General features: G+C 41.7%; 1 protein-coding gene and 1 long non-coding RNA gene across 2 annotated transcripts in view; one reads left to right on the forward strand and one right to left on the reverse strand.

Annotated features, from left to right (window-relative positions):
• Positions 1 to 23,528, forward strand: part of cog6 (component of oligomeric golgi complex 6) — an 87,517-nt gene that overhangs the window by 16,391 nt on the left and 47,598 nt on the right.
• Positions 5,221 to 22,449, reverse strand: LOC103177179. Its single transcript, XR_487686.2, has 3 exons — positions 22,374 to 22,449; positions 20,066 to 20,192; positions 5,221 to 5,527 (listed from the first exon to the last, which is right to left on the reverse strand). It is a non-coding gene; the product is annotated as an uncharacterized LOC103177179 (long non-coding RNA).

Consider the following 23,528-nt stretch of genomic DNA (forward strand, 5'->3'; position numbering starts at 1 on the left):
GAGGGATTGAAGGGTCTGTTTCTGTGCTGTATGTAACGTTCATTGATTTCCGTAACCATAATCCTGATATAGCGCCTTATTATGTCTTCGAGATGTCTCGAAGCACTACACAGAATATACTGTAAAGTGAATTGACTGTATAATTTGTGGCCTAGGAAAAGAAAAACTTTTTTTAATCAAACAGTTCGATCTTTACAGATTTTCTCTTTCACAGAAGAAAACTTCACAAGCGCATTGTGACAGCGTGTGTGAACTGTGAACCAGCGGCACCAGCATTTCCTTGATGTTCAAATCTTTACAAATCAATTGCAGTCTTGAATACATGCCTACACAGTCACTACACTAAAACAATATATTCTGTAAAGCGCTTTGCGTCATCCTCCCAACTTGAAAGTCAGTATATCAAATGTAAGGATTATTAATTATTTTTACTCCAATGCCTCCTCCAATTTTTTAGATCAGGATATCAAGGGATATGGGGCAAGGGCAGGTAAATGGAGTTGAGGCACAGATCAACCATGATCTTATAGAATGACAGAACAGGCTTGAGGGACTGAATGGTTTATACCTGTACTTATGTTCCCTTCTCTCATGAAGGCATTGACTCTTTTTTACCCCTTGCTACTAAATGCCACAGGTTCTTGCAAGCGTCTGGTATTTTGCCCAAGGGTCTATTAATCTTGGATGCTGGTGGGCTATTTGACTCTGTGTAGTATCACTGCAACATTTTTTTCCTCTTCCCTAACCCATTTAAGCGCTATGGTCAAATATGGGGCTCCATCTGCTGCCCTGCTGAGATCCAATAACTCTGCACAGACCCGGAATGGAACCAGTGAACCTGAACCTTACATTTATCGTGTAACAGAAATTCACCATTTTCAAAAATTCTTGAATATTGCACATGAGATTCTGTATCCTTTTTCCACGAATTTAAATGTAGTTCATAGAAATATATAAGCTGCGTTAGTATGCAATTCTGTGAATGGATTTATGTATTCACATTCACAATAGTACCTCTGGACAACACAACAACAACAATTTGCATTTATATAGCACTTTAGGACTACACTACAGTAAACTTCACTACACTAGACTTGGGAGCTTTCAGGATGTCAGTGGGCCTAAATACTATCAGAAGGTAAGCGGGTCACCTTGGAGCTATACTGACTTGTATTGAGGATGGTTTTGATGTTTCCACTTTCACCGTAACTCGAGAATCCAAACCTGCGGCATTCCTGATCGTATGTCTCACTCTTACATCGTACAATGTATTTACTTACTGAGCCATCAGATTTCTTTAATTAAAAATGAGAATAATAGGAACTTTTTTAACTTTGGGAGCACATTATACTGTTTAATTTCCCCCCCCCACCCCATGGACAGCTTCTCTACAATTCTGATATTCCAATGTTTAACTTTGCAATTTGACTAGAAACATTTCAGTGGGGGCAAAGTTCCATTGTGTACTGGCAGAAAGCTTTGCCTTGAGGCACTGTGAAGCAAAGCTGCAATGGTAATCAATTCAATGATGCAGCCATTTAGAAAAAAAAATTAGTATTTGGCCCCAAACTTGGATGAAAATATCCTAGAGGGAATTTGTTAAATCCTATAGACATATGCCAGAAAAGCAGATCCATCAATTACTATTTTTGCCCGAAGGAACAAGAACATTTAAACAAAATTGCTCAAACAGGCCAATTGCCTTGAACTGTTTTCACTCAGTACATGATTTTAAAATTATTGTGGGCATGGATTCATTTGAGCTAGTTTAGGCAAGTAGCCGCCAGCTTTATTAATATGTCTTTGTTGAACTAATTCAGTTTCTTCAATAGTTGCCAAATTTATTATTCGAATAAATGGAAACAAGAAGGACCTACTTTTTTTAAAAAAAATGCAAAGTTTAACAAAAGCGAAACTGAACGATCCGAACAGCAAAGGAAAAGACTTGACAATAAATTATAAATAATAATAATCCTTGCATTTGGTATAGGGCCCTATCACATCGTTGTTAATAAATTGTCATTAAATTAGTGGCAAAATCTTTTTTCAAGCATAATGCAAAACTAATTTTTATAGCACTTAGTATTTTGCACTTGTTTCACCTTTCACAGGGAGAACATCTCAAAGCATTTTACAAAGCTTGAGCTGGAAGGGAGATAGGAGAGCTAGGAGTACATGGCTGAAGGCACAGTCAAAGAAAGAAGTTCTGAGATGGGTTAAAAGCTGAGACAGGAATTTGATAAGGGATATTTGGGAGGAGGAAGTTTCCTCCAGGAGTGGAATAAGATGGCGAAAGAGTTGGCAGAAGCGAGAGGGATAGTCTTGTTAGAGGATTTTTTGGGGTCAGCTGGGTGTCTGACACATGCAGAAAACCCATCACCATGCTTAAAAGGACTTGTGGAGTCCTGTAGCTCAGTGGTTAGAGCATTCGCTTTGCAAGTGAGAGACCAGAGTTCAGGCAGAGGGCCTGAACCAGGCAGAGGGCGAAACCTTGGGCAAGTTTCCTTACTCCACACACCTAATAATAATCCCTCCAAAAAAAAACAATAATAAATTGGTCATTTTCAATCTACGACTGTTTGTGGGACATTGCTGTACGCAATTGGCTGCCGCGTTCGCCCACAAATATACAGTCAATTCACTTTACAGTATATTCTGTAAAGCGCTTTGGGACGTCTAGAAGACGTGAAAAGCGCTATATCAAATGCAAGGATTATTATTATTAAAAGAAAATCCAAACTGAACTGAGAATTCCATGTATCCCATCTAAACATGGAAATTGCAGAGCTAGCTGGAATGGAATGGGCTTACCCAATTCCGAAATATATTAAGCGCAGGTTGACAGAGGCAAGGTTTGGCGATCACAGAGTGTGCGTTGGGGTACTGCTGGAGTCTAACCAACTAAAACTGCAGAGCACTGTCTGGAAAACTTTTCTGCTATCAGCCAGAATCATCCTAGCCGTTAGGGCTTTGGCTTGCCAGGTTACAGCAGCTGACTGGGAAGGATTCCTACCCCCAGTGACTGGTCTACCCTTCCATGTCCCACTGATGATCAGCGGTGTCCTGAGCCCTGTGGACCCATTGGCTCAGGAACTGGATTACCGAGGTTGGGCTCAAAATTCCATTGCCAACCATGTCACCTTTGAGGAGTTCAGCTCAAAGGAGACTCCGCTTCCCCCCCCCCCCCCCCACCTCCCCCTGCGAGGATGGTCACTACTTGGTCATTTGACATCCGAGCATCCAAAAGCACGGATTTGAGCCCTCACTAGGTGGATAGTACTTACCAGCAACTCTGTGAGCTTCCTGATGGGCAACATGGCTCAGCACCAGAATCATAGACATTTACAATTCAGCTCTGAGCTGTAAGTATTTGATTCTAGTAAACAAAATGGATTGTAATTTCCACCTGAAGACACAGATGGGCCCCTGGCCTTTATTTAACTTATTTTTTGTTGCCTTTGGGGATGGCACGGCCTCTGGAGATATCTGAGTGGAGTCCTGTAGCTCAGTGGTTAGAGCACTCGCTTTGCAAGCGAGAGACCTGAGTTCAATTCCAGGCAGGGCGAAACCTTGGGCAAGTTTCCTTACTCCATACAGAGCCTAATAATAATCCCTCCAAAACAAAACAATAATAAATTGGTCATTTTCAATCCATGACTGTTTGTGGGACATTGCTGTGCGCAATTGGCTGCCGCGTTTCGCCCACAAATATACAGTCAATTCACTTTACAGTATATTCTGTGAAGCGCTTTGGGACGTCCTCCCGACGTGAAAAGCACTATATCAAATGCAAGGATTATTATTATTATTATTATCTGCAGAATTTCACCTCAATTGGAGGGTCTCAGACGCCTGAAGGCAAAGGCATGGACTTCTTTACTTCACTGAGCTGGAATTAGGTGTTTCTTGATTGGTGTTCATGATTGGCTGATATTGGCAGAAAGTAATCCCTTTTTGAGACAACTGCATTCTTTCTCTTAACTATCCCTATTACCCATTTAACATTTTTTACATAACTTCTGTGAATAGGCATCTAATTACTTTATCTAGCTAATTAAGAGATTTAACAATCTCCATATGACCACAGCAATTACATTTATGGATGAAGCTATTTATGAAATTACCACGGTGAATGTGTTAAATGTGGCCTTTCATTTAACTTCTGTCAAAGCCTGTACATCACATTTGATCTGCCTTATAGTTTAATTGTAGCTATCCAAAAGTTAGGCAGCTTTAGATAAAAACCTTAATTGATCTAGGAGTCTGTGACTATATTTAACTTGTTTCACACGCATTATTTCGGACTTTAGTCTGATCTGGTTTTATTGTTATAACTCATAAGGTATATATCTGACAAATCCGTTATAATCTCCATGATATTGTGGATTGCAACTGACATGAATAAAGTTGACCGAAGGAAAATATTGGTTGAAAAAATCTCCAACTTGTCAGTGATGGTTTGAATGTTTTTAATCCGAATGCACCATGGGGAACGTTTATAGGAATGGCTGTTACCATGGAATCCTTTGCAGTTTAATTTGCCAGAATAACGTTTAACTGGATCGAAAGGGTATGGGGCTGGGCATGGCAGTAGGATTGGAAATAAAGTGAGCTGGTGAAGATTCAATGGGTCTTATGGCCTCCTTTTAAGCTGTAAATGTTTATGATTCTACTATATCAAGGTTGGGTAATTGAGCTGTCCAGATTGGGTTGAAAAGACATATAGCAATAGGTGCAACTATTGGCAAAGCAAGGAGGGAAGAAAAACAAAATTAATAATAAATAAATCCATTGAATTCAAAATCTCAGCTTCGCTATATCAGTATAAAACAGCCAAGCTGATAAGTCCTGATAATAATATGTAATAATAATCCTTGCATTTGATATAACGCTTTATCACGTTGTTGAGATGTCTTAAAGTGCTTCACAGAATATATTGTAAAGTGAATTGACTATCTTTTGTGGGTGAACCGCGGCAATCAATTGCGCACAGCAGTGTCCCACAAACAGTCGTGGATTGAGTGACCAGATTATCTTTTTTTAATCACGTGGCTATCAATTTCTGCTAGTCCCTGTTATGCATTACCTAATTCACCCAGGTTATCTCCTGCCAAGAGTAGCATCTAACTCACTACCCAGGTTTGCTACATTGTACTAATTGCGGATTTGGGGATTTTTAGAAACAAAACGAGGCAAAGCACAATATATTTTTTTCCCCCTTAGACTTGTTTTTATTCAATATCAATTGATAGTCTTACTTCTCACATAGCAACGTGGCATTCAGAAAGGCATCCTCAGGGACATTTGATGCTGTTTCAAGGATTCGATAAGATGTCTCTTGGTCTTTGCTTTCAAATTGGTCTCCATGTCTTCCCGAGGCCGAGAGCATCGTTTAAGGTGCATAATCTTCCGTACCCTCCTCCTATAGGTTACATGACGGGGTCTATGAATAATCCTCCTTTGTCGCCTTCCTCGGCACCTGGTTTTCCTCATCCTTCTTCCACATCATTTGCGGGGGCGACTGCGTCTGGAACAGTATCTTAATTTGGTCATGGTTGTTTTGACCGATAACTGGTAGAGTCCTATCACACCAGTTCGAGATATGTTAATGAACATTTGCCACCGTCGAGGGACCTTTTTATTGAGGGGGTCCGCGATTGTTGAATGACATTGATTATGATGTAAGTTGACACTGCCACTGAATGGCCTAGAGTCAGCAGGTAAGGCGTTGACACCCATATTTGGTATTGATTATGATGTAACTTGATACTGCCATAAGGTATTGTTATGTCCCTCATCCCTCATATACCCTAACCACATTTGTAATTTCCTTGACACGTCTTTCATGCCATATATGGTCAAATTAATCATGTGGCTATCAATTTCCGCTTCCCTGTTATGTTTCCTCCCACTCGCTACACCACCCACACTCACTGTTATCTTCTCTCCTGCTTGACCTAGATGCATCTCCACCCTCCACACCAAAGGAGGTGGGGGTCTTGTCGTGCACAGGAGATGAGCCTTGGGCAATTGGCATACAGACAAAGGTTTTTCTATATGCAAAAGGATTAGAATCTGTGGAGGGACTCTTATACTTGAACTAGGATGAATGCTTATGATATATGGTGGTCTTTAAGGTGGCAATGCGTTACATGAACTGGATTTGTATTACACTTGTAGTTTCATTGAACCAGAGTGTGCTAGAAACAATATTTTGGTATAAACTCAGAATTGATACTGATGGAATGAGAGTTAGACAAAATTTTCACACAGAGGGTTATTAGAACATGAAATGCTTTGACACAAAGGTTTTGAGGCTGAGACCATAAAGGCATTTGAAAGGGAGTTGGATAAATCTTTGAAGACGAAGAATATAAAAAGGATACCGGGAATTGGGATTAAAGTAGTTAGCTCCAGTAGATGAGCTGGAATCATGTCAATGGCCAGTTGGCATCCTATATTAACATTTCTGTGAAAGGACAAGGTAATTCTGAGATTGAAACAAATGGGCAGGGCAGACATGAAAGTAAAGTGAAAGAAGAAACAAAAAGGTAAAAGGAAAAACAAATCAAAGGAAAAACATGAAACGAGCTGGATGTTGGCCTTGCCGCAGTGAAGCTTGAGTGGTTCAGCAGCAATGGGGTTAGTGTCAAGCTTTGGGCTGGCTACCTTTTATACATTTAAAATTCTTGAGCGATGATGATGATTATTTTTAAGTGGTTGTGAGACAGCAGACTTAAACAACTGTGACATTCAATAAGATCAGAGGTGCAACACATTAAAAGTAACAAGGCACTGTGCTGTGTAACCAGGCAACCACAGATACTACCTCATCCACTGGACATTTTAAGAACTCCTTCCTGTGTCTGATGCTCAAAAATGAACTAAATACTTTCCCCACATAGCAGGCACTATGGATGACCCTCAAACAAGCAACTAGCTTGATCTTAAAAAAAATACTTAAATCTAACCTCAGAGGAGCAGTCCCTACTGAATAACGTGTTTCCTCACACAAATCTTTCAATCACAGCTGAGCTTTCCAGGAGGAGCAGAGGGAGCGCAATGTTAAGTGCGTTACTCCCTTTCACTTTTATTCCCCTCCTTCCCCATTTTTAGATCATGCCTTAAGACCTTCCTCTTCGACCGTGCCTACTCACGTCCTCCCTCCCCCTGGCTTGACATCAGACTCTGCCATTGTTAAGCACTCCGAGACACTACCCTGCATGAAGGGTGCTATATAAATGTAAGGGTAGCGTCTCAGAGTGAGATGTGGGTACGGAGTTTGGTCCGGGTCAATATGCGGGTGGCAGAGTTCTGAATGAGCTGGATTTTTTGAATAGTGGAGCTGGGGAGACTGACGAGGAGTGCATTTGAGTAATCCAAGCGGGAGATGACAAACGCATGCACGAGAGTTCGGCTGCATTTGGGGTGAAGTATGGTCGGAGGCAGGCGTGGAAGAAGGCAGAGGTGGAAGAAGGCGATCCTGGTCAGGGACCGGATGTGGGGGAGGAAGGACAGCTGAGGGTTGAACTGGACGCCTTGATTGCGCACTGGTTCGGTGAGTGAGAGAAAGTCCAGGGAGGTTGGGGAATTTAGATCTGTAGGAGTAAAGGTGTTGATGAGAGCCAAACCGTATGGCTTCCGTCTACTCCATATTCAGCTGCAGGAAGTTCAAATCCTGTGAAGTGCTTTGAAAGGTCCTCCTGACATGAAAGTCGGTGATTATCAATTTAATGGGTTGCACGATTGTTATCAAATGCAAAGATAATTTAAAAACTTTCAACTCAATCAGTTTTAAAATGCTAAAATTGTTTTTTTAAACTTGGGGGTTTTCAAAGTGTTGCTGTGTAATTTGTCCTTTGTTAATGTTTCAATGGTGATGGTAAACAGCTAAGAACTTCTGCCCAATAACCTGGTCAGCAAAGACGCTGCCAGGGCAGCACTAAGCCAGATAAACCAAAAGGCCACAGGTATGAATCCTGTTCTGTGCTGAATGAGCTGATTCTCAATGAGGGTGGCACGAGGATTGCTGAAAATGGCCTCAGGGCCCCTAAACTAGGGAAAGGAAATCAGCCAGTTCCATCCAGTGCGGTTCTGTAGTGTATTGGTTAGAGGACTGACCTCACCAGAGAGAGGACCTGGGTTTGATTCCTGGGCAGGGCGAAACCTTAGGCAAGTTTCCTTACTCCACACGCCTCTGTTTACCTAGCGGTAAGCAGGCTGTTAGTCGATTGTCGGATCATTTTTCTGGGGTAAAAATCCCTTCAGAAAAATAAATAAATAAACAATAATTTGGTCATTCAAACCATGACTATTTGCGGCTCACTGCTGTGCACAATTGGCTGCTGTGTTTCGACCACAAAATTACACAGTCAATTCACTTCACAGTATATTCTGTGAAGCTCTTTGAGATGTCTCGAAGACATGATAAGGCGCTATTTCAAATTGAAAGATTATTGTATTATTCTTTAGAGACTTAGAGGTGCATATTATGTGACGAATGCATCAGGCTTGAACGCGATGCCCCAATCGTCAATAACCTGCCAACACTCACTTTTAAGGCTCTCGACGAATACTTGAGTATACAATTAGAGAACAGCCGGTGCCCAAGAAACCATAATGCTGTTGAGCAAGATTACTCACAATTACTTGACGAAAGATGGTAGAAACTTGGAGGAGAAACAATAGCAAGGATAAAGAACAGCTCAACCAAAAGAAATATGCAGAGCAATTTATTCTTCAGCTAGAATGCTTCAATGCAAGTGTGGCATTTCATTAAATGCCTGCAAACTGGAAAAGTTTACATTTCCAGTGACTAAAGCAGACTCTGGGGAACAACTATAAATCGAGCAATATTTGCCCTGCATTCACTTCAGATGTGTTTACAGTATTTGCTTAACATGCTCTCTCGCTGTAAACTTACTCTAAATTCAAGTGAAAGGCAGAAATGTGGGGGGCTTCAACCTTTGTTCGATTCTCAGATCCTGTGTGTATACTGTATAAACATTACCAGAGATTCTTTCATCTTTTATGACCTGTATAGATCCTTTAACCCAGGACTGGTGTGAACATCTAGTCATCTGATGTTGCGTTTATAGAGTTGTTTCCATTAATGGTCTGAGCTACTGGTTCTGTGGGGAGGATTTGTGACAAAACGGCTTCATTTTCTGGTTGTTGGGTATTCAACAACAACAAAATTACAATTTTATAGCGCCTTTCACGTCAGGAAACAATCAAAGAAGAGAGTTTTGAGACAGGTCTTGCAGGAGGTAAGGGACTGTGGGATTGAGTTCCAGATGGCTGAAGGCCCCCCGCCAATTGTGGGGCGGGCGAGGCGGATGATGTGAAGCAGGCCAGAGCCACCTGAGCGGAGGGAGTGGGCAGATTGGTAGGAGTTTAGGAGGTCACAGTGGTAGGGGGGAGCGAGGCCATGGAGGGCTTTGAAAATAAGGACCAGGATTTTGAACTGTATCCTCTGGGTGGAGCTGGCTGAGGATGGGTGGTAGTGTCGCGGAGCTTGGTGCGGAGAAGGAAACGGGTGGCAGAGTTCTGGATAATCTGCATCCTACGGAGGGAGGAATTGGGGAGGCCAACAAGCAGGGAATTTGCACAGTCGAGCCTGGATGTTTTGAATACATGTATGAGTGTCTCGGTGGTTTGCGGTGTGCGGAGTGATGTTGCAGAGATGGTGAAAGGCGGAGCGGGTCATGGCACAGATGTGGGGTATGAAGGACACTTGAGGGTTCAACAGGACGCTGAGGTTCGGTATTGGCTTAGTAACATACAGTTGTCCTCAGAACCTCTGGGTAGTAAACGGAAAAAAATCAGCCAAGGCTCTGCTCCTCATGACTGATGGAAAATGTAAGGGTGTAGACAGCACTAAGCACAGCTGCATCATTCCCATGCTCATGGTGAATAAGGGTTTCTATCACGTAAATATTGGCCAATTGGGAAAACTACCAAGAGCTGCTGGCACCCGTCAAACCTTCCCCAACCTAACTCCACTCGTGGGAGAAAAACAAGTTGCACGCTGAAAATAGGAAAATAATACAGCAAGAATATAAATGAGGGTTTGAAATTTTCTGTAACTTCTTTGGCAAATTCAGCGATGTGGCCATTCTTTTGTTTAAAGCGAGACTTCTCTAGAAAAAGTGCCTGAGTTAAATGCTGCTCTCATTCCCAAACTGCTCTCGCTCTTTCCATCTGAGGTTACTGAGCAGTGATTAGAAGGGTGTAGAAGAGAGGGTGGGTGGGGGTGGGCGTGGGCTCTAGCTTTATTCTCTTTTTCTCAGGCGACTAAGAGCAATTAATACAATGGTAGCATTTGTGGCACACTACAGGGTTCAAACCTGGGAATTTCCTTGTCTGTATGGCTCAGAACAATATTATTAACTGAGCTATAAGTAAGCTCATATGAGTAGGATTAGGTGACAGTTCATCTGAATTCACTTCCCCTTAAAGAATCTTTTGTACTTGAAGTCTTCTTCACGTTGCATTCCTCGTGTAGTTTGTCTCTTATCTGTATAAGACAGATGGGAACTCCATATGATCCAATCAACATGACTTCTCAATTTATATTCCGAAACAATGATGAAAAGTAGGTCGTGCTGACATTTAAGGGACTGGGTTTCAGTGCTCATCCTGTTAATAATAAACATCTATTAGGATTAATTTTGATTTTCCTTGAGGGTACATTAGCTGTTGAAATACAGGAAGCACTTTTGTTAGATGCATTTAAGAATCCTGAGATTTCAACTTGCATCCTGTCTTAATTTCCTGGCTTGCAACCACTAAATGAACGGGATATGTTCATCCTTTCATGTAAACATTAGAAAATAAAAGGGGTCATGTTGAACAGGTGACTTTGTGTACCACATGAAATGCACTTTGATGAAACTCGTTCAGAAAAATAAGTTGGTACTGGCCTTTATCCACAAGAACAAATGGTTTTGAAGTTAAAGCATGTTGTACTGTAAGTTTATAAATATTCACTCATAACACTTTGTTATGAAGTATATCAATAGCTGTGAGATGTCCTCCTGACATGAAAGATGCTATATAAGTGTAGATTTGTAGTGTATCTCCCCCTTCCCCATTTCGATTAAATTTACTTGGTGGGAAATAACTTTCTGATGGAATCATAAATAACATGGGCCAAGCTTTTTTAGTTCTTTTCTGGTAACCAGGAGACACTGTATACATTTTGATTTCCAGATGTGACCTTAGAAGGTTTTCCATGAACTCTGTCAGCAAGACCCTTTATGAGTAATACTGATCCGATTTTTTTGGTCTGTTTTAGAATCTCCAACAGTATCAGACAGTGGAGTTTCATTAGGATCTTATGCATTCAGAAGATGCTTCATTTTGTTTTACATCTAAAGTGATTTCCGATGACTGCATTCTGTTTGCCGCCTCTGACAATTGTCTTCTCTATTGAGTCAGACAAAATCAGCTTTAGATTTAACTTTTTGAAGTTATAAAATCATGTACTTCACAAATTTACATGAGTCAAATGCTTGCTATGCACAATGTATGTAACATGCATAGAACCTCTGCCTATTATTTAACTGCCTGAGGGAGACGTGAAAATGAAAATCAAATGCAAGGATTATTATCTATTATTGTAGATAACTACCAAGAAGAAAACCTCGACATTTTTTTCCCTTGATCCTTGCATTAAGACAATCAATTGGAAAACTATAGAATATTAATCTAAAATTACAAATAGCATTATTCAGTTCTTCCAAGTCATTGTTCATACCTGACTTATTCTCTATTTTCTTCTTAGTTCCCCATAGCCATGAATCCCCTGTGATTGACACGTGACCCCTCCAAAGAGGCACACATCTTCCAATTTTTGTATTCTCTACTCAGTGTGGGTTTTTAACAACACAAAAGCTGAGTTTGGAAATTCATTGACAGCAACAACATCAAAATTACATTTGTAAAACCCCTTTCACATCAGGAGGACGTCCCGAGGCGCGGAACAGTTAGGGATTAGGACCCGAGCATGGGGGCAGGATAGGGATGAGGGAGGGCAGAGAGGGTAAGAGGGCGGCTGAAGGCACGGTCAAAAAGGAGGGTCTTGAGTCGTGCCTTGAAGGAGGCAAGAGAGGGAGCAAGGGATTGTGGATTGGAGTTCCAAAGAGTAGGGGCAAAGAGGCTGAAGTCCGGCCGCCGATGGTAGGGTGGGTTGGGCGGGAGACCTGGAACAGGCCAGAGGCTGCTGAGCAGAGGGAGCGGACAGATTGATAGGGAGTCAGCAAGTCAGAGATGTTGGAGGGGGCAAGGCCATGGAGAGCCTTGAAAGTGAGTATGACGATTGAGGGGGTGAACTGGAGATCAAATATGTGATCTTCTACAATGTGACAACATTTGCGGGTTTGAAGATTGCACAGAGTTTCTCCTGGTGTCCTGACCAAGAATCCCCCAAATGCATAATATTGGTCATTTACCTCATGGCTGTTTGTGGGATGTAACTGTGCACAAGTTGGCTACCAAGTTTGCCTACAAATACTCTGTCACCACACAATGCACTGTGGAGACAGCTCGCCAGTCTGATAAGATGCTATATCAAATGCAAGGATTATTAGCAGTAATTTTTCTTCCTAATCACTTTCTGTATTTTCTAATGGCAGTTCATGGACACTGGAGGAGGGGGTGCTGGAATAGAGACAGAACATTTTATCCATGATCCTTTCTTTGTGGCCAGGATGTTTGTTAACATGGATCCATGGAGAAATTCTGTATATAAAGAGTGATGCAGGAGAAGCAGTGAAACTGTTTTTGAAGAACAGGAAATAAATTGTATACTCAGCATGCATATTGGGTTGATGTTTATGCTAGCCACTGGCTTTGAAGGGAAGCCAGGATTTTCATTGCCCCAGATCAGACCTTGCTTGTACTGTTCTCATTTCTACGTGTACAGCGTCAGAAACCCAACTGACATTCCAGTTCAGTGCAGGGGGTGCTCATTGCTGGAAGTGCATCTTGGATGATAAGATTGATTGTTCTGCAGGTTAAAGTTAGAGCGGACATCATTCAAAAAGAGAGGTCATTTTCTCCTGGTTTTAAGATGAACAATTCTCCAGATAAATTGATCACTTGCCTTGTCGTTGTTTTGGGGACTGTACTGTGTGCAATAATGGCTGCAGTATTTGCCTACAAATACAGTCACTACACTTGATTGTGATCACCGCAAAGTGCTTGGAAGCATTATATCCTTTGTATGGAGTGTTTCAAAAGCAAGTAACTGGGCCATAATGGAATTGTTTATAACAAAAATCAAATTCAGCTGGAATATATTTTGCTATTGATTCTCTTGGTGTTATCCTGTAGTCGCCTTTCCATTTTCCTAAATTATTTGTTTCTTTATGATCTTTTCAGTGTAAATGTGCAGGTAAATATCTGGTTACTTGATTTGGAACATGGTTTGTGTAACTCACTTTGATTATTGAAATGATTGTGCAACAGCGATGAAGTTTTCCTTATTTGTACGGTGAAGCTGGTCTTGTGTTATTATGCGCAGGTGGTCTCCAGGTTACACTGCTGTTAAATCCATTAGGGCACAGCAAAAGTGGTTGTTTTCATGTAGACAACTCCTTTTCATTTGCTTTTCTTTGCAACTTTCAGTTTAATCATTTACTCAATACCCTTCTTGTAGTGGTGGGCAAAAAACGTTTGTTGTGTTTAATGGCTCACATTCAGTGCAGTAGGTATGATTAGAAAAAACTTTGTTTTAAATATAGAAACACACTTCTGAGGGATTCTCAATGCTGAAGCATTGCACTCAAATTACAGATTGAAAATTTGGAAAGCTGCAAAGTGAATTGTAATGGAAGCTGTTTTTAATGTAATAGTGATAAAGGGGAAAAAACAACTATCAGTAAAGGTCAGGTTCAGAAGAGCAGATGTGATGGGATTAAGGGTTTTGTCTGCTTCACAAGATCAAAAACCCAATGTACTTTGCCCTGACATACCTGAACCACAGCTTTGTAAGGACAACATACTTTGACATTCTGCTTTCCAGGTGTACTTGCATGACCGAGGTTGCCATATGAACTTTACTTTGTTTGGAATTTAAGGTGAGAGCTATTAACACCAATTTATTTTGTAGACACACTATTCGTCAAAATCCTGAGGTTCTTTCTTCTTAAGAACTCGAGGCTTATAAATTACCAGTGTCAACTGACGTTGACTTAATATAAATCCTCCAAGGATCCCAATGACACTTCCTTAATTTATTCTGATTTTAGTTTGGCTCCAAATTCCCTCGAAAAAAAACATGCATTTGAATTTGAATAAGAATGTCTGAAAGAGTGCTTAGGCAATCGGTGTATCACCATGACAGTTTTTTCTGTACCCCCCTCCCATTTTAAAAAGCAAATGAAATCTTACCTTAACACCAGAAGATTTATTCAGATAATCAAAGACAATTCATCTTGCTTGGTGGTATTTTTGACAGGCAAGAGCAATTGAAGAACATGATTATTTTTATACTTTATTTTTAGAAATATCAGAATTTAAGAAAAAAAGAATGGACAAGATATGCTCCAAATGCTGATTAAACCAGTCCTACCATTTTTTAATTCCTTTATTTATTTCAGTAAATGTCTACCAGTGTTCTTTTTCCTATCTGTCTCTCAATTTGATGACAACGTCTCCTTCTTACCATAACTATTTGACTTCCTTTTTTGATACACTGGCCGCAAACATTTTCTTTTTGACACTTTCTTAAGGGCCATTAAAGTCAATTTGTTTCAAAATCAACCTGCTTAAAAAAAATTCTCTCCCAGTTTGATTAATAAAATCTGAATTATCTAATTTGACTTTGACAAAGCCCCACTTTGATTCGGTAGTCACCATGTGTAACTGCAGCGAAAAACACGAAATTGAAAATAACTCATGGAGATACCCGAAAACAAATATGCCCGTGTCACTCCTAGTTGCAAGACCTTTCCGTTAAAGTATATATCATGTCTCTCCTTGAAACGCAGACAGACATTGTCGTTTTATTAGTATAGAAGAAGATAAAAATAAAACTGGCATTGAGTTGATTGGTTTAATGCTTTTACCACTCTGTCCCGTTAGAAATAAAATACACACTCTCTGCACTTTAGAGTAAATCCTGAATGTTTACAAGAATGTTGGAAAGGTTCTAGGCCAAATACTGTAGTTCACTGGCAGTGGACAATAATGCCTATATTCTTACCCTTTACCAATTTTCTTACTTTTACTTCTCTCCTGAACAGGTTCCACTCCTTTTTCTTTCATTGAAGTATGATGAATATAATGAATATAATAATCCTTACATTTGATGTGGTCCTTTTCACATTGAGAGGACACTTTACAGTAAAGTGGAGAGACTGTGTATTTTGTTGCCCCCAGTTAATTTCCCTTGTAATTGTGCTGGAAATTGTAGTTCTTTCAGGAATTATACTATAACAATTTGCATTTCTATAGAGCTCTTCATGTGAGTTAGTGTCTCGGAGGGCTTAGTTTTATTTCTATTAATAAATGTTTCACAAACATAATGAACAATATACTTGAGTTCAGTAAAATGCTTTGTTCCAGTGATGCATCTGAATCCTGAGCACAATATTCTTGATTTCTCTCTCTTTTGCCTCCACGCTCCCACCCCGCGCAACCCTCTTACTAGTATAGCTTTTTATTCTTGATGAGATCATTCATCTTTAACCATAGCTGATGTTTCAGCACCAACAGTTCTGTTACTGTAACCACAGAGAATATGATGTGCAGAATGTAGTATTGTTATCAGATTCAGACAGGCATTTATTTATGGAAGTTTGCCTGTGCTTTTCCTAATATAAAATGCAATCTACTTTTCTCCTTAACTGAATTCCTGGAATAGTTCCTCTTGCTTTGAAGGTTATCGACAATTTGATCAGATTTTATTATGAAAGATGTGTTTTTTGCAGGTTAGCTCTTGAACTGGGATTGTATAATGAAAGCTGTTAAAAAAAAGGTCTTTTCTCCATAACTCTCATCCCCAGTATAGGAATAATTTTATAGAATCATATAAATTTACAGTGCCCATTGAGTCTCCACTGGCTCTCAAAGCAAGCAATCAATCAATCCCACTGCCCTGCCTATCCCATGCTTGCTCAAGCCTTTATCTTTCATGTGTGTGTGCAATTTCTATGAATATGACTTGCAAATGAAACATTTCTGTGTGTATGACTTGCAAATGAAACTCTAGTTCTGTCTGAAGCACTGATACATCAGATTGGTTTGGGATATGATCAGATTTGAGTATGGGTGGGATCTCGTGTGTGATGTGTGCAGAGTTCATGATATGACTGAAAACTGATGAAAACCCAGCAAAAATCTCAGAGCCACCATACCAAGTGATGTATTTTCAGGTTTAAAAAATGTTAAATATTCAGAAGAGAATGGAAAACAATCACTTGGACCCTTGATCTCAAGACTCTGTTCCACATGTGGTATTTGAGGTTCTATATGTTTTAGACTCCTAATAGTGCCTGACAGAATAATTTATAGTTCCTAGGTTTGGTGATTGAGGCCAGGAGGACATTGAACTGTTTCTCTCCATCTGTGTGTCTATCCGTGCCTCTAAGTCAGAATGTTGTGAGTTCAAGCCCCGAACATCAGGACGTGGAACCTGTTCAGGTGGACGTTAAAGATCCCATGGTACTGTTCGAAAAGAGAAAGGAAGTTTCTCTCGATGTCCTGACGAATAATCGTCCAGATAAAATTGGTCACTTAGTCCAGGGCAATGCTATGTGCAAATTGGCAGCTACGTTCGCCCACAAAGTGCAGTCAAACCCCTTTACAGTATATTCTGGAGTCCTGTAGCTCAGTGGTTAGAGCACTCGCCTTGCAAGCGAGACACCTGGGTTCAATTCCAGGCAGAGGGCGAAACCTTGGGCAAATTTCCTTACTCCACACGCCTAATAATAATCCCTCCAAAACAAAGCAATAATAAATTGGTCATTTTCAATCCAAGACTGTTTGTGGGACCCTGCTGTGTGCAATTGGCTGCCGCGTTTCGCCCACAAATATACAGTCAATTCACTTTACAGTCTATTCTGTGAAGCGCTTTGAGACGTCGAGAAGACGTGAAAAGCGCTATACCAAATGCAAGGATTATTATTATTATTATCCCGTGAAGCTGCGATATCCAATGCAAGCATTATCATTATAAACCACTTGTTGCTGACAAGCAAGATGTTAGGGTCAATAAACCTGTAGAATAACAAAATCAATAACAAATCAACAGAAGGAACTTTTTTTTCTTGATCAGAGCCTCAGAAGATCATTTCCAATTGAATTTACTTATCAAAACTAGTTTGATTTTTGTAAAATCAGTGGTGTTTTTTTCATCTTCTAATAAGATTTTCTCCTTCCAGTCCTGAAGCCACTGATTCATTTTGACCAATATCCACATCGTACAACAACAACAACAAAATTTAATTTGTATAGCACCTTTCACGTTGGGAGGAAGTCACAAGGCGTTGGGACAGAGTTACGGACCCAAGCTGAGGGTTGGGATGGGGGAGGGTGGAGGGCCGGGGGGAAGCAGGGAGATCGAAAGCATGGTTGAAGAGGAGGGTCTTGAGGTGGCAAGGGAGGGGACGAGACGGAGGTACTGCGGGGTGGAGTTCCAGAGGGTGGGTGCAGAGTGGCGGAAGGCCCACCCGCCAATAGTGGGGAGAGCATGGCGGGGGATGTGAAGCAGACCGGAGCCTGCTGAACGGAGGGAGCGAACAGGGTGGTAGGGGGTTAGGAGATCGGAGAGGTAGGGGGGAGCAAGACCGTGGATGTCTTTGAAGGTGAGGACCAGGATCTTGAACTGTATCCTTTCTGTGATGAAAAGCCAGTGGAGTTGGGCAAGGATGGGGGTGATAGGGTCACGGAGCTATGTGCGGGAGAGGACGGGCTCCAAAGTTCTGGATGATCCGCAGCCTGTGGAGGGAGAGTTGGGGAAGCCGACAAGCAGTGAGTTTGAATAGTCAAGCCTCAATGTAATGAAGGCGTGTATGAGGGTTTCGGTTGCCTGCGGTGTGAGACAGTTTCGGAGCCTGGCACCTTTGCGGAGGTGGGGGAAAGCATAGCATAGTGGTGCAGATGTGGGGTAGATAGGATAGTGGAGGGTCAAACAAGACCCTAAGAATCCGGACTGGCTTAGCAAGGTGGGGTGTGCAACCGTGGATGATGATGCTGTCAGCGCCTGAGGTGAGGAGGCGCTGATGGGAGCCAATCAGGAGAGCCTCGGTCTTGTTGACGTTCAACTGAAGAAAGTTAACTCTCATCCAGGACTTAATGTCTGACAGACATTCTGTCAGCACAGCAGTGGTCCTGGAGTCCAGGGTGGAGGCAGAGAGGTAGAGTTGTGTGTCGTACGCATACATGTGGAAGTCACGGTCCTGAGGCTAGAGGAGAAACCGTTTGAGGAGATGAAGTGCAGGCGGTGTGAGAGGTACAATCTGAACCAATCAAGGACAGCGCAGTGGAGCTTGAGGTGAGAGGCGAGGCGGTGGATGATGATAGAGTAGTCGACAGTGTCGGAAGCAGCAGAGAGGTCAAGGAAAACGAGGAGGCAGAGGGAGCCCTGGTCGCAGATGGACAGTCTTCATGAATGAGCCCAGACAGTGGAATAATGTTGGACTATTTTTCCATGAGGGGTATCATAATCAAGCCTTATCCTATCCATCCAAATTTTGGTTAACAGGATTTTCTGACTAGCAATTAATAATAATAATAATCATAATAATAATAATCCTTGCATTTGATATAGCGCCTTATCACGTCTTCTAGATGTCTCAAAGTGCTTCAAAGAATATACTGTAAAGTGAATTGACTGTATATTTGTGGGCCAAATGCGGCAGCCAATTATGCACAGCAGTATCCCACAAACAGTCGTGGATTGAAGTAATAAGACAGGAATCAGCTGTTTGAACCTGCTCATATCTTCAAGCAAGCATATATCAAAACTAAGGCAAATATTTAATTAAACATATTACATTCAGAATGATTCCTTATAATAAACCTTGCATTTGATATGGTGCCTTATCACAATCAAATCAGTCAAGAACCACAGCTGATTTCTTCACGTCCTCTTCTTTGCCCAGGGACGCTGAGAGCAATTATCGCTTGCCCATTACTACCGCACCTTAAATAGACTTAGTTCAACACTGACCGAGAATCGTGCCAAGGAAAAACCTAGTCCTATATGGTTTGATTTCAAGTTCAACTCCCGACCTGCTCTTTTCCAGCAATTCAAGACTGGTGAGCAGAACTGCATGAGCATATATAATAATTACGTGATTTAAGAATAGGGAAAAGTCGAGAAGGTCTTTATTCCCAGCGGGCTCCGGTCTGCTTCACGTCACCCACCTCGTCCGCCCCCTCCCTTGCCTCCTTCAAGACCCATCTCAAGACTGTCCTGTTCGACCGTGCCTTCGATCACCCTCATTGCCCGCCCTCCACCCTTCCCAATCCCAAACCCTAGTTTGGGTGGAAAATGTCCAGTGCCTTGGGACATCCTCCCGATGTGAATATAATAATAATCTTTGCATTTGATATAGCGCTTTTTACGTTTTCTAGACGTCTCAAAGTACTTCACAGAATGTACTGTAAAGTGAATTGACTGTATATTTGCGGGCGAAACGTGGCAGCCAATTGCGCACAGCAGTGTCCCACAAGCAGTCGTGGATTGGGGGACCAAATTATTATTGTTTTTTTCTTGAGGGATTGTTTTTTTCTTGAGGGATTATTATCAGGCGTGTGGAGTAAGGAAAGTTGCCCAGGGTTTCACCCTGCCGGGAATCAAACCCAGGTCTCTCGCTTGCAAGGCAAGCACTCTAACCACTGAGCTACAGGAAAGGCACTGTACAAATGTAATTTTGTTTTTGTTGTTTATTTGAGGATTTATGGTTGTGCAAAAATTGGCTGCCACATTCCCTAACAAACTACACACATTCACACCACTTTGCAGTATATCCTATGCTTTGAGATATTTCGATGATGTGGTGTGGCGCAACAATTATCCTGTTGAATATGGTGAAATGAGATTAAACTGTACCTTATTTCAAATCTCTGCCATTGTTGCCAATGAGGTTTCCAGAGCTGGTGGAACCACCAAAGGAACTGTTTTTGCAGGGGCTTCAGGAATCATCGCCAACCCAGCGATGTGAACAGGATCGGGAATACTGTTGAGAAACAAAGGGTGACGTCTTATCTGACTGCTGGTGAACTGAGTAGTTTTGCAATTACTGTTTTTACACCCTACACGTGTGCCATTACTAAACACAACTTTGAAAACATTTTTTGGTTGTAATATAAACTGAGCAGCAGTCAGAACGCAACGATAGGACAGTATTGCAGACTCACTCTCTGAAGCAGTTCTGCAATACAAACGTATTGTGGGTGTATGAGTTTATGCTGACCTCTCCAGCTGTGGACTTGTGTTCAGGTCACAACTAAAGATTTTGGTAGAGAAATGTAGGCCCATGGTGACTTTGGCGTCTTGCCTTTGAATTGTTCAAATTGTAATAGCTGCCGGAATGGTCACATTGACCTCCCTGCACAGACAGTCATGATCTATGGCTGAGGTTTTCTGTAGAATAAAGCCTCCCCTGACTCATAGTGGATGTGGGGGGAAGGGCGAGGAGTCAGAATGATTGAACTCTTCCAACGTGAATAGTTCTCAATAAGACTTGAGAATTTTTCATAGCACACAGATTTAACAAAGCCCTTTCCAGAGCATGATAAATGTGGTTTTCTGTGAAAGCTCAGTATGAGCTTTCATCTATTTCCTCTTAAGATGGAAGCCCACAGCATTTTAGAATGATTTGGTAGGATAGATGTTCCCAGTGTGTGATGTAAGGATGTCAAAACTGAGTTTTACTTTCAGCTTTCAGCAGAAGTTATCAGATAAACCCTACCCTATCATATGCTCTGCTCGCCTGCTCTTATGTTCAAAGGAAATATTCTAAATACATAAATACCCTTGAGCCCCATAACAGGTTCAGCAAAGGAATTGCACTCTTGCCCATTGTGTGTCAGTCTGGCTCAACTCTCACTTCTGAGTCAGAAGGTGGTAGATTCAAGCACCCCTACATTGGCACTTTCACTTATAGGATAGGCTGAGACTCCAGTGCAGTGCTGAGAGTGTGCTGCATTGTTAGAGGTAACGTTCTTCGGATGAAACGTTAAACCAAAATCTTGTCTGCCTGATCAGGTGGATGTTAAACATCCCAGGAACTATTGTAAAAGAGAAAAGTTTCCCTTGGTGTCTTGGCCAAGTTCATGGCTGCGTGGTCCGCCTACAAAAATACACAGGCACTACATTTTGCACTCCAAGTTGTCCGTGAATTATAAACGGTGCATATCAAATATAAGGATTATCATTATTATTTTATATAAAAGTGGTGGATTCAGAGGGTATGATCAGGATTTTGATCTTTTGCAGATTAACAGCAAAAGTATCAGATTTACAGCAGGAAACACCGATAAATAGAAGATGACAGAATGATTTATTTCAGTGGGGATCATAAGAACCACAAAGACTCCAGGAGGAAGTCTCCTAGTTTGAGCCTTCAAACAATTGTTGCAGCTTTTCTGACTTCCTTTGAAGTAAGACCACACACTACTGTAGAAACAGCTTGTGATATAAGGAGGCATTTCCCATCTTTCAGGTGAAACAGTGAAACTGTTTAATATCCCAAGGCTGTCCTTTGACAATGAGACTGATTATTGAGCTGTTTGCCGAGCAGATGAATGATAATAAGTACATTAATTCAGAACGCAAGAGTGCAACTAGTATTTAAAAGAGCATTTAGATTGCTCTAACTGTGAATAGACTATCGACATTCACTGTCAAGATACACAAATGAATAGCTACTCAGGTGAACGACACCCATTAAGAAAGGTGAAAAAAATCAAGTCAGACACTCTCTCCCCCCCCCCAACCCCCATAAAACAAAACCTTAGAATAATTCAATTTATTTTCCAGCATTGATCTTGTGCATGTACAGAACCTAGTGGCATCATTGTGTTACATCTGCAGCAATAGGTGTGATGTGATGACATTTACATTGAACCCACGTTGGAACCTCTGTAGCTGCAATGAAGCCATTACATTCTGTACAGTTACTCCATGTTGTAGCAACGTGATTGCGCACTCAATGTGCAGGTAACCAGCTCTGTAGTAAAATAATAAACTCCTGACAGCTTGACCCTGGCTTAACTAGTCATGACCACTTACTACCAGTTGCTTACTCGCTGTCAATATCGTGGCCGCTTTCCTTGCAAAATGTTAACGGACTCCGCTTTGTTACTCCACTTAACACGTAACTAGTCACATTCTAAAAATTCTTGAAAGTACTTACTTCAGATAACTTGTCCTTTAAGATGGCATCTTGCATCGCAGAGGCCTCTCGCCCTATCCTGTTACAGGAAAAAGCAGGAGACGGGGCGGGAAGCTATGGCATGGCCCTCCGATAGATCAGAGGCCTCTGCAATGCATTTGAGCATGTGAGCCCAACCTCCGCCAAGCTCCCACACCAATCACAGTGCCCCCTTGTATCTTGGGAGGACCTATGCCTAACTTGCCACTCCGAATAACTCATCACTGAACCCTTTTCCCTTGGGGTGATGAGCTACCGGGAGTTTACTATAGGTAAAGCTGGAAAATGGCCCCAAAACAAAGTCATCTGACATTCAGAAACAGCTTTTGGCCTTTGCTAAAATTATTTTGCTGCAAGGCATAATTATGGGCTCCAGCACTGAATGTGCATGCACTGAACTTTGTCCAAACGCAGCATAGTCACTCTAAGAGCCACAGTGATGTGATTTGAAATGAGATTGAGTCCTCACTAGGAACCAGCATTTTACAAACAGTGGGACATAGTGGTAAGACAAATGCCAGGAAGACTAATGCTTCTGATAGGACAGTGCCTGCTAACAGAGTTGTCCTCCCATCAGGAAAGGCATTGCCTGCTGAAAGCATGCTGACAGCAACAATGAGGTGATGTTGTCTCCAGAGAGACCAAAACCCTTCCAAAGAAGTAGTTTCTATTGCTGCGTCTGGAAAAGCTGCCAAACCAAGTGGCAGTCTAAACTTTGCAGTGTTTTCCTCAGTAAGCATTGAGCATTGCAGTGGAATAGGCTACGAAAGTGGGTTGGTGTCCCCCAACCCATACAGACTAGCTCCAGCCATCAGAGAAGGTGCAGAAGCCAGAAACGTATCTATACACGCACGTTTTAAGGGCACACGCTGTTGTGTTCTTTATTTGCCAGATCCACTTTTCCCTCACCTTCCCAACATCACCCGCCTCAGCCATAATCTCTCACCCTGGGCTGCCGAGATCCTCATTCATGCCTTCATTCTGTCCAGGCTAGACTATTCGAATGCTATGCTTGCAGGACTCCCTAGCTCCTTTCTACACAAGCTGCTGACCATCCAGAGCTCTGCAGCTTGTGTTCTCTCCTTCACTAGGCTCCATACACCTTGCCCCCCTGTCCTGCCCAATCCTTGCTCAGTT

This window comes from Callorhinchus milii, unplaced genomic scaffold, assembly GCF_018977255.1.
Source record: "Callorhinchus milii isolate IMCB2004 unplaced genomic scaffold, IMCB_Cmil_1.0 Scaffold4, whole genome shotgun sequence".
Taxonomy (NCBI): Eukaryota; Metazoa; Chordata; class Chondrichthyes; order Chimaeriformes; family Callorhinchidae; genus Callorhinchus; species Callorhinchus milii.